The sequence below is a fragment of the Mirounga angustirostris genome, unplaced genomic scaffold, assembly GCF_029215605.1.
Source record: "Mirounga angustirostris isolate CCGP_5_RB_7025 unplaced genomic scaffold, mMirAng1.0.hap1 SCAF_14, whole genome shotgun sequence".
NCBI classification, from domain to species: domain Eukaryota; kingdom Metazoa; phylum Chordata; class Mammalia; order Carnivora; family Phocidae; genus Mirounga; species Mirounga angustirostris.
The window spans coordinates 15,001-25,361 of NW_026991722.1; positions in this window are offsets into that span (position 1 = coordinate 15,001).

Below are 10,361 nucleotides of genomic sequence, written 5' to 3' on the forward strand. Positions count from 1 at the left end.
GCACCAGGACAGGAGAGGGAAACGGGGACAAGGGAGGCTTCTGAGGTTTCTCACATCACCCCTGGAGTCCGCAGATCCTGCTCCTGTGAGAAACACAGAGACAGAGACAAAGAAGGAGACAAAGAATGCACACAGGACAGAGGGAACCAGAAGAAGTCACAGACTTTCCTCCATCAGCTTGGAAATGACATCCCAGCATTTTGCCCCATTATCTTCCTGAGAGGCCATCCACCCTGGAGGGGAGGGGATTCCAAAGGGATCTGTGACCAGGATTCAGGGATGCTGGGAGCCACTGTGGGGACTGCTCAGCACATGGGCACAGATGAGTCCCTGGGACCTGAGCCTAACCCTAATAGAAGCCCCTGGAAGTCTGTGTTGTGAGAGGACAAGGTCAGAATCAGTTCATTACAACCTTCCCACGGGGGCTGGGACACAGGCGGGGGGGGTGGCCTTGCCCAGACCCCAGAGCAGGCCCGGGCCCCTCTGAGCTGTGCTCCATGTCCCGCCCAGTCCCTGGCTCATCCTTGCAATCCCAAGTGTGCACCAGCCTCCTGTGATAGCAGGTCCGGAACATGTGTAGAGGTCCTACCCCTGATGGCGTCCCTAGAAGTAGAAGCCAGAATACCCCAATGTGCAGATGGGGAGCCTGGGGAGGCCCTGAGAAGCACGGGGTCTGTCCTGGGTCACAGCCCTGGGCATGCACAGGAGCCCGGTCTGAACCCAGCTCTGCGTCCTCACAGCGCGGACATCGGCTGCACCCAGGCCTCCCGGGGGCTGTGGATGGACTGTGTGGGTGTCACTGTATGGATGGGGCATGGGGGGAGGGTGAACGTTGAACAGCTGGGGAAGAGGGGCCCTCGGGGGCTCTTGTGTGAGGAGGAAGTTGGATAAGGGGACCCCAGGCAGTGGTGACCTCACTTCCCTGACAACAGAACCCAACGAATTTGGAACCCCGGTAACCAGGCACCCACATTCCAGAGACAGCCCCCTGCCCAGCTCATTTCTTTGGAGACCCTCCAACAAAAAGCATGTTCGGGTGCTGCTTCCCCAAATCTGGACGCTGCAGGCTGAAGAAAGAGCGCCCTGCAAACGCTGTCCCCCGCTGGGGATGTCGAATCAGGGCTCCCCACCGCCTCTGGCCATTTGGCCGGAAGGACAGAAAGGTGACACCAGGAGGCCCAGAGCCTGCCACCCAGCCCCACACGCTCTGATCTGACCTGTGCAGCCCCAGGCCCCCGTCCGTGTGTGTGTGTCTGTGCGTGTCTGTGTGTGAGTGTGCGTGTGCGTGCGTGTGTGTCTGTGGGTGTGCGTGCGTGTGTGTGTGTGAAGAGCGGTCATGCGGGGTGGGGCGACCCTGAGCAGGAGCAGGCTGATGAGGGGTCAGATTCCCAGTGGGCAGGTCATGTTCAAGGTCAAGGCTGGTTGGGTGGGATGGGGTGTGCGGGCGCTGCCCCTTCTACCCAGGGTTTATCCCGATAGCCCTGCAGGGATGGGTCACTGCATCCCGGGTGCAGGGCTGTGCACTCACAGGTCTGTGTCTGATCTGGGAGCAGCACGGGGACTGGGCAGGAGGACAGTGAGGATGGCCGGGCAGGGCTGTGATGCCTCCAGCCGGCTACCCGTCCCTGTCTTTGCAGAAGGCCACGGATGACCTCCCGAGGCGGCTGGCGGACATGCCCTCCTCCCTGACGGAGGGGTTGACCCCACAGGCATCCCCAAAAACAAGTGCTGGGGATTGCCGGGCAAGACCTCCAACACCACCCAGACCACTGTCCCAGGTGGTTGGTCACCGGACAGTGGTCCAGGAGCCGGACCCCACGGAGACCGAGCCCGAGGGTGAGAAGGCTGGGGCTGGGTGTTTGTGGTGTGTGGGGATGGGTCGGTGCTGACCCCACAGGGACGAGCCCCCAGAGGCTGGTGTGGGGCCTGGAGCAAAGACTGGGCGCAGAGCATCCAGCGGGTGGACTGCAGTTGGGGAGACACCCCAGGGAGGGCTCCTTCCTGGCTGCAGCTTCTCTGGGAGGCCCTGGGCTGGGTTCTGTCTCCGCAAAGGCCCACGGAGAGCGGGCTCGGGGTGAGCTTTTCTCCTCTCACAGCTGCTCCACCACCTGAGGAGCTAGAGCCGGCTCCAACTCCATCGGCAGCTCTGAAGGGAGGGGTGGTGCCTGCAGCGACTTCAGGAGGAGACCAGGAGCCGGCAGGTGACCCGGCACCCACCCACGGACAGCCTGACCCGGACCAGGAAGAACTGGCACCTGCCCCTGACCCAGCTCCTGCTACTGTTCGTGCCCCTGACCCAGCTCTGGCCCTGGATCCTGCACCTGCCACTGCTCCAACCCAGCTCATGCCCCTCCTCCTACCCCTTCCCCTGCCCCTGCCAGAGCCACTGCCCCTTCCCCTGCCCCTGCCAGAGCCACTGCCCCTTCCCCTGCCCCTGCCAGAGCCACTGCCCCTTCCCCTGCCCCTGCCAGAGCCACTACCCCTTCCCCTGCCCCTGCCTGAGCTCCTGTTCCTACTCCTTCTCCTGCTCCTGTCCCTGCCCCTGCCAGACTCGCTGCCCCTTCGCCTGCCCCTTCCTGGGCTCCTGTTCTTGTCCCTGACCCTGCTCCTGCCCATAACCCTACCCCTGCCAAACCTGCTGCCCCTTCCCCTGCCCCTGCCTGAGCTCCTGTTCCTGCTCCTTTTCCTGCTCCTGCTTCTGCCCCGTCCCCTGCAAGACCTGCTGCCCCTTCCCCTGCCTGAGCTCCTGTTCCTGCTCCTTTTCCTGCTCCTGCGTCTGCCCCTTCCCCTGCAAGACCTGCTGCCCCTGCCCCTGCAAGACCTGCTGCCCCTGCCACTGCCCCTGCCTGAGCTCCTGTTCCTGCTCCTTTTCCTGTTCCCGCTTCTGCCCCTTCCCCTGCCAGACCCGCTGCCCCTTCCCCTGCCCCTGCCTGAGCTCCTGTTCCTGCTCCTGCTTCTGCGCCTTCCCCTGCCCCTGCCTGGGCTCCTGTTCCTGTTCCTTTTCCTGCGCCTGCTTCTGCCCCGTCCCCTGCAAGACCTGCTGCCCCTGCCTGAGCTCCTGTTCCTGTTCCTTTTCCTGCTCCTGCTCCTGCCCCTTCCCCTGCCAGACCTGCTGCCCCTGCCCCTGCGCCTGCCGGAGCTCCTGTTCCTGCTCCTTACCCAGGTCCTGCCCTAGATCCTGCACCTGCCACGACTGCTGATCCTATCCCTCCCCTTGCCCCTGCCCCTGGCCCTGCTCTTACACCTGTCCCTGCCCCTGGCCCTGCCCCTATCCTAATCCCTGCCCCTACTCCTGCTCCTGCAGGGCTCCCAGAGCCACATCCAGAGCCCACAGCCCTGCGGGGAGAGCTCCTTGTACAATTACCCTTAGTTCTATCGCCGGACCCCAACGCCTCGCCAGATTGTTTCATCCCCTCCCCCTATATTCTTTCTCTCTGGTTCATATTGTTCTGGTTCATATTGTTCATTTTCATGTTCTGTATACTGTTTATTATTTGTTTTAAATAAAATTACTTGTTTTCAACTGAACATGTGATGAGCATAAGTACATTCCCAACGCTGTGCCACCACACCCCAGAACATTGCTGCGGAATATCTCCTGTCCCAAAGGAGTCCCCGAACCAGAAGCCCCCCTGCCCATTTCTCCCCCAGCCCAGACCCTGGAAACCCCTAAGCTGCTTTCTCTCCCTATTCTTTTACTCGTTCTGGATGTTTCTGTACGTGGAATCATGCAATAGGAGCCTTTGTGTCTGCCCACCTATTTTCAAAGGGGACTCGTTTTCTTCTATTTATTTGTCATAAAATTTCCCTTATTCGATATTGAAATCCCCGATGGATTACAGATCAGATGTAATCGTAGACGCCTCTTTAGGAATTATGGGCACAGGGGCGCCTGGGTGGCTCAGTCGTTAAGCGTCTGCCTTCGGCTCAGGTCATGATCTCAGGGTCCTGGGATCGAGCCCCGCATCGGGCTCCCTGCTCCGTGGGAAGCCTGCTTCTCCCTCTCCCACTCCCCTTGCTTGTGTTCCCTCTCTTGCTGTGTCTCTCTCTGTCAAATAAATAAATAAAATCTTTAAAAAAAAAAAAAGGAATTATGGGCACAATCTCGGGGCGGAGACCCCTGTACCTGCTGGGACACTGCAGCCTGACCCCAGACAGGAAACGGCTGGTTACTCCTGTGGCCCACACAGAAACCAGGGAAACGCAGAAAGCTGGAAGACACACCACAAAGCAAGGCCAGAGAAAGGTTTCACCTGACTCTGGTTCAAACCACGCTCCAAGTCACTGGGTTCCACAGGGATGGAGACCAAACACATGCCAGTCCAAGGGGGAGGATAGGCACGCAGGGAATATGTGTCAGAGATGTGGAGCTCCCGGGGAAGGATTCCGGCAAAGGAAACCCTATGGAGGCAGCGCTCGTCACCCTCAGACTGGCAGGTGTCTGGTCTGGGGAGAACGTGAGGAAGTGGAGGTCCAATGCAGGTCCCCTGGAGGAAAGGGTGACGGTCACCCTTGTCTGGGAGAACAGTGAGCATCACCCATCCCAGGCTGCAGGTACACCCATCACCTGGCATGCTCAGCCTCTGACCAACCCCCGGAAACTCTGGCTTGGTTTCTCACACATGTATTTTCAGGAGTGTTCATCACAGCGGTGGTGGAGGGACCAGAGAATGGAACAACACTAATGCCCAAGGAGATGGATGGGATCCATGGTCCCAGTCCTCATGATAGAATGCCCTGTAGCTACTGTCACATTGTTGTTCAGGGTCACGGGATCTGGGAAGCCCCTCCTGAGACCCCTCCTGCCACCTTGTTCCTGGGAACATTGAGAATTGTTTGAGGAGGAGGTGGAGAGGATCCAGGATGACACCGGGTCCAAGGAGAAGGAAGGTCCGCACTAGGAGGACAGTTGGAAGTGCCCTGAGCCACCATCCAGGACCCAGGCTGTGATGCCCTCGGACCTCACCCCAAATAATGGCTCCTGAGGTACAGATCCAGCTTCTGTGGTTTCACTCCCTCCCTCCCTACGTCATTTATTCACTCATTCATTCCCCCCTCTCTCTCCTTCCCCTCCACTCCTCCCTTCCCTCCCCCACTCCCTCCCTCCCTGCCTCTCTGCCTCCCTCCCATCCTCCCTGCCTCCCTCCCTCCCCTCTACCCCTCCCATCCTCCCTTTCCTCCTGCCTTTCTCCCCTCCCTCTCCCCATCCTGCGTCCCTCCCATCCTCCCTTCCCTTCTCCCTCTCTCCCCTCCTTCTCTCCCATCGTCCCTCCCTCTCTCTTTCCCTCACTCCCATCCTCCCTCATTCAGCACAGGATCTGGGGTCCCTGCTGGGTACTGAGCACTGAGGCTTCATCAGTGAGCACCCCCCAACCCACATGGTCACGTCCACTGTGGGAGGTGATGGGGGGCAGTCCTCACGGCTAGCTCTGGCGATGAGCACTAGGAATCTGCTCCTGGAAACAGGCCAGTCGCACAAAGAAAAGAATGGAGAGACCTATGTTTAGCACCTCCTCTAGAAAAATCTCGTCCTGAAAAGTGATGAAAAGTATGTCCTAGACTTCATGCCATGTGAGTTCTAATGGCAGGTACACGCTGATTCCTAGAACCAACAAAGAGTAAATCATCCAGTGTCAACTGGGGAGTTGTGACACAACTTTTCTGACCAAATAACAGCATTTCAGCCAACATCTCCAGGGCCTCCGAGTTTTCCCAAGGGTCTCTGTGATCCTTTGATCCTTCCATCGACCTCCTTAGGAAGCTCTGTCCTGTCCTCTTCCTTGTCTCCTGCCTCTTCTGAGACCCTTCCGTGGCTTCCCCCTCCCCCACTTGCCAGGGCCGCCCTCACCAGGATTCCCCATGCCCCTTGGCTGGGCGCCCGCATCCCACACTGAGCCCCATGAGCCCAGTGCCTTCTGCAAGGCCTGTGCGCTCCCTCTGGGGTCACTTGGCATCTCCCCTTACAGCTACCTGCATCGTCCTGTGCTGAGTCTCCACTGAGCAGTCTGTGAGGCCGGCCTGTGCCCGTGTCACGGGAACAGAAGCAAGAGTCCAGAACGTCCAGACAACCCGCTCCCAGTCCCAACGTGTGGAGCCTGGGCCAAGGATGGTCCACGAGCAGAGGACTCGGACCCAGGGAGCCTGAGGGAGGATGTGGCACATTGAGCCCATAGGACGAGAGTGAGCAATGTGGGGGCCTGGTGCTCAGACCTGCTGGGAGACCACATTGCACTGACTCTGTCCACAGGGCTGGAGGTTTTCAGGGTATCCACCCTCCCATGCTGCAGGCTGGCAGTGACTGGCAGGGGAGGAGGCACCTGGTGCAGGAGACAGCCCTCAGGCAGAGAGGAGGGGGCAGGTGGTCCCCCAGCAGCTGAAGAAACTCAGGGTAGCCACCCTCCCAGGCTGCAGGCTGGCAGTGGCTGGCAGGAGAGGAGGCAGCTGATGCAGGAGAGAGCCCTCAGGCAGAGAGGAGGAGGCAGGTGCTCCCCCAGCCCCTGGAGGAACTCGGGGTAGCCACCCTCCCAGGCTGCAGGCTGGCAGTGACTGGCAGGAGAGGAGGCACCTGGTGCAGGAGAGAGCCCTCAGGCAGAGAGGAGGGGGCAGGTGCTCCCCCAGCAGCAGGTGCACTGGGTCGGGCTGAGGGGGCATCATTGGACAGCAGTGCCTGCAGCTGGGGTCTCCACACAGACCCCCTCCTTAGGCTCAGCACAAGCTTCTCTGGATGGCCTTTGTCCCCCAAATACAAAGTCTGGTCCAGGGCCCCCCCACCAAGTCCTGACTCCCAATCCTTTATACTCAGCTCAAGTGACAAGAAATAGCCAATAGTTTAGGTGGTGTTGGGTGCACAGGGAAATTTGCTTTTCTGACCCATGCTGTAACGTTGCTGGCATTTTAAAGATCTCAGGGCTTTGAATCAAAAACAGTAGGATGCCAGGGACCCCAGCTGGCTTTCTGGAAACCTGCCTCTGTGCCTTGCAGCCTTTCCATCCCACCAGCTCTGCTCAGAATCCCTCCAGGCCACAGACCCATAGTCTTGGATCCCAGACAATGTGTCTTCAAAAAGTGATCCCGGTGGGGCAGTAGGACACACTGCAGATTCCAGCAAATCCCCCTCCCAGAAACTGGGGGTACCGCTGGATGAGCTGTCTGAAAACAGCCAGGTCAGGGTTCCAGGAAGACACCAGAGGCACAGGAGTCACTGAGGGGCATCTGAAGGTCAGGTACGGGCAGTCAGAGCTTCCAGGCCCTTCTTCCCTAAAGCTCCTCATTCCTCAGCCTTTCTTCCAGTGATTCTGTTCGGTTTCTATCTGCCCCAACTGTTATCCATTGCCTAGGCAGCAGAGACTCACATATGCCTTTAATGTTTTGGACAATGAATGTTCACTTCAGTACATAGCCACTTCACTACTGGGAGAGTTGGTAGAAAGCAAAAAGTCACAGAGGACTCCAAGGGTCTGGACTTGGTGTTTCCCTCTCCTGAGATGGGGACACCTGTGGGATGAGCAGGTGGCCAGCTGGTGGGGGGTGGGCAGGGACCTGACGTGGACAGATGGGGTAGGTGAGGCCCGAGGTCCCCGGGGTATGTGCCTGGCATCTGGACTGAATAGGTCTTCAAAGCTGCAGATTGGCTGGGATCATCTTCAGGCGGAGGAGGAAGGTGAGGGGAGCAGAAGGGACTGAGGAGGCTTGGCTTAGACAGGAGAGGGCTGAGACACTCCTTTGGGGGGAAAGTGGGTCAGGTCCAGGCTCACAGGGACAGACCTTGAGGCCATTGGGCTATGTGAAATAAGCCAGTCTCTAAAGGACCAATACTGGAGGACCCCACTTGTGAGGGACAGAGAGCACTCCGATTCATAGAGGTGGAAGGAGCTGCTGGGTGCCGGGGCTGGGGAGGGGAAATGGGGGGTTAGTGTCTCCTGGGTAGAGGTTCAGTTTGGGAGGATGACAAAGTTGTGGCAGTGGATGGAGGTGGCAGGTGCAAAAGAGTGAATATACTTATTGCCACTGAATTGTACCCTGAAATGTGCTTAATGGTATCAGTTGTATGTCTATTACACAATAGGAGAGTAGTGAGTCAGGAGGACGGGTCCATTGAAAGTCCAAGGAAGGCCCAAGAGCAGGGATCCTGTTTCTTAGTTCTCGCTCTCATGCTCTGCGCCTTGTTGGGTGTCTGAGCTCACAGTGGTATCACTAAATGCTTGCTAAGACACAGTGCAGGCAGATGGTCCAGAGAGAGTGCACAAACCATCTGTGGGCACTGAGGAATCCCAACGGCACATGCATCCAGACTGAGTGAGTGCTCACATTTCACAAACACCAGCATAAATAGCCATTTAAAACGAAGGCAGACGCCACTCTGGAAAACACTAGGGAGGTTCCTCAAAAAGTTGAAAAAAGAGCTACCTTATGGCCGAGCAATTGCACTACTGGGTATTTACCCCAAAGATACAAATGTAGTGATCCGAAGGAGCACGTGCACCCCAATGTTTATAGCAGCAATGTCCACAATAGCCAAACTATGGAAAGAGTCTAAATGTCCATCAACAGAAGAATGGATAAAGAAGATGTGGTGTGTGTATATATATATACAGAGAATATCATGCACCTATCAAAAAAATGAAATCTTACCATTTGCAACGACGTGGATGGAACTACAGTGTATTATGTTAAACAAAATAAGTCACTCAGAGAAAGACAATTATCCTATGATATCAGTGATATGAGGAATTTGAGGAACAAGACAGAGGATCATAGGCGAAGGGAGGGAAAAATGAAACAAGACGAAACCAGAGAGAGAGACAAACCATAAGAGACTCTTAATCTCAGGAAACAAACTGAGGGTTGCTGGAGTAGAGGGGGTTGGGAGGCGTGGGGTGACTGGGTGATGGACACTGGGGAGGGTATGTGCTATGGTGAGCACTGTGAATTGTATAAGACCGATGAATCAAAGACCTGTACCCCTGAAACAAATAATACATTATACGTTAATTTAAAATTCACTAAAATAATAAAAATAAAACAAAAGCAGGTGACCTCAAGCTGTATTACAAAGCTGTCATCATCAAGACAGTATGGTACTGGCACAAAACAGACACATAGATCAATGGAACAGAATAGAGACCCCAGAAATGGACCCTCAACTCTATGGTCAACTAATCTTCCACAAAGCAGGAAAGGATACCCAATGGAAAAACGACAGTCTCTTCAATAAATGGTGTTGGGAAAATTAGACAGCCACATGCAGAAGAATGAAACTGGACCATTCTCTTACACCATATACAAAGGTAAACTCAAATTGGATGAAAGACCTCAATGTGACACAGGAATCCATCAAAATCCTAGAAGAGAACACAGGCAGTAACCTCTTCGACCTCAGCCACAGCAACTTCTTGCTAGACACGTCTCCAAAGGCAAGGGTAACAAAAGCAAAAATGAACCTTTGGGACTTCATCAAGATAAAAATCTTCTGCACAGCAAAGGAAACAGTCAACAAAACTAAGAGGCAAGCCATGGAATGGGAGAAGATATTTGCAAATGACATTACAGATAAAGGGCTGGCATCCAAGATCTATAAAGAACTTCTCAAACTCAACACCCAAAAAACAAATAATCCAATCAAGAAATGGGCAGAACACATGAACAGACACTTCTCCAAAGACATACAAATGGCTAACAGACACATGAAAAAATGCTCCACATCACTAGCCATCAGGGAAAAAGAAATTAAAACCACATTGAGATACCACCTTACACCACTCAGAATGGCAAAAATCAACAAGGCAGGAAACAACAAATGTTGGTGAGGATGTGGAGAAAGGGGAACCCTCTTACACTGTTGGTGGGAATGCAAGCTGGTACAGCCACTCTGAAAAACAGTATGGAGTTTCTTCAAGACGTTACAAATAGAACTACCCTACCACCCAGCAATTGCACTACTGGATATTTACCCCAAAGATACAGATGTAGTGAAAAGAAGGGGCACCTGCCCCTCAATGTTCATAGCAGCAATGTCCACAATAGCCAAACTGTGGAAGGAGCCGAGATGCCCTTCAACAGACGAATGGATAAAGAAGATGTGGTATATATGTACAATGGAATATTCCTCAGCTGTCAGAAAGGATGAATACCTACCATTTACATTGACATAGATGGAACAGGAGGGGATTATGCTAAGTGAAATAAATAAATCAGAGAAAGACAATTATCATATAGTTTCACTCATATGTGGAATGTCAGGAATAGCACAGAGGACTACAGGGGAAGGGAGGGAAAACTGAACAGGAAGAAATCAGAGAGGGAGACAAACCATGAGAGACTCTGGACTCCGGTAAACAAACTGAGGGTTACAGAAGGGAGGA